The sequence below is a fragment of the Artemia franciscana genome, chromosome 17 (genome assembly GCF_032884065.1).
Source record: "Artemia franciscana chromosome 17, ASM3288406v1, whole genome shotgun sequence".
Lineage (NCBI taxonomy): Eukaryota > Metazoa > Arthropoda > Branchiopoda > Anostraca > Artemiidae > Artemia > Artemia franciscana.
In genome coordinates this window covers 18,933,789-18,935,457 of record NC_088879.1, presented here as the reverse complement: position 1 = coordinate 18,935,457, position 1,669 = coordinate 18,933,789, and the positions used below count along the sequence as shown (strand labels likewise).

The 1,669-nt window shown below is 31.3% G+C and overlaps 1 non-coding gene across 1 annotated transcript; it reads left to right on the top strand.

Moving 5' to 3' along the window:
• The first annotated feature begins 515 nt into the window (after positions 1 to 515).
• On the top strand, positions 516 to 597 carry Trnas-aga (transfer RNA serine (anticodon AGA)). The gene has a single exon. It is a non-coding gene; the product is annotated as a tRNA-Ser (tRNA).
• The last annotated feature ends 1,072 nt before the right edge of the window (positions 598 to 1,669 follow it).

Sequence of the window (1,669 nt, the reverse complement as noted above, 5' to 3'; positions counted from 1 at the left end):
CAAAAATTATTGAAAAAGTACAAATTTAACAAAAGGCATTGAAAAAGTACTACTTTCGTAGAAAGTATTCTAAAAGCACTACTTTGATAAAAAATTATCAAAATAGTACTTTGGTACTACCCGTCGCGGCCCTGTTCCGAATCAGCTACAAATGGTAATTTTTCCTCACTAGACATGTTTTTTGTTACTACTGGCCGTTTCTGATTTTTTACCAAGTTTCAGCCATCGATTCAACCATGAAACAGTGTATTAAAAAAAAGATTAGTCCGTTGATGCTTTTCCCAAACATAGGAATCATCAATCAGGTAATGTACGTTTCTCCCCCCCCCACCTCAAATTAACCTATATATAGTAATAGGTTACATTCAAAACTAAAGAAAATAATACTAATGGGATTTTTAGTGTGTTTATTATATCCAGGCAGCAGGTTACTTCCATTAAAAAGATTATCTTTCTTCCTTCCACTTTTACTAATTTTATATAATAACTAATTAATAATTGCATTTTCTAAACAAGCTGTCGTGGCCGAGTGGTTAAGGCGTCTGACTAGAAATCAGATTCCCTCTGGGAGCGTAGGTTCGAATCCTACCGACCGCGAATGTTTTACTATTATAACGAAATCAAAACCAGAAGTTTTTGCCCAGTAAGTCTAGACCCGAGTCCAGTGTTCTTTTTGTATTTTGTTATAATTTTTCTCAAAATTACTAGTGCAGAGCCAATGTCTTTTCTAACTTATTCAGTATGCTTCTTTTTTTTCAGGGAATATATATTTAATATATTATAGGACACGTCGACGAATTGTCAGAGGTAAAAATTGAGGTAAATAATATTTCGACTTTTAACCTTCAGAAATACAGAAATATTTCGTATTGAAACTCCATTTGCCACAAACCAAATTTTTGAAAAAAATAAAAAATAAAGACCAAATTTAAAACTTATAACAATCAGTAGCTTGTGCATTTAATTCTAACTAAATGAATGAATATACAAATCTCAAAACGAGTAAATTGGATGTTCATGTCAAGCTTAAAACGAACAAAAACTAATACAAACAAGAGTTGGGCTACTGTGTTTTTCCACCTTCCCTAACCGTAGAAGTTTAAAGCTTGTAGCGTCATTTGTATTTGTGGAAACTTATGTATCTTGAAACTATACTTTTGTTTTTCATAACATCGACAACAAAAAGTAAAATTATTCTTAATTTACTGATTCTTTGATAGTAAAAGACTTTTCTTCTTTTTAAGCTTGATTTGCATATTCGATTCAATTTTTACTCGTTTGGAGATTTATTTATTCATCTATATTAGGACCTGATATCTCTGTATTTTCTTTGATGGTTTATTTCAATTTAGGTTCGTTTGGGGTTTCATTCATTGTTCAATAGTAATTCTGGTTGTTTTGAGTTTGAACTGTTGTAGCCTACGAATTTGTTTTTGCTGATCTTAAGTATAATATGGCTCTTTTCTTTTCTTCTTTTATGGATAGTTTTTTTTTGGCAGTTATTTGACTATCGAATTTTCTGATAGTTATTTGACTTTTTGACTATTTTGAACAAGATGGCTATTCCAAATTTTGATAAGATGTCTTTGGGGATATTGCAGTTAAAAAAGGCTAGAAGGGTCTGGTTGCTCTAAACCATTTTTCAACATTCCGCTTAACATGCCCTAAA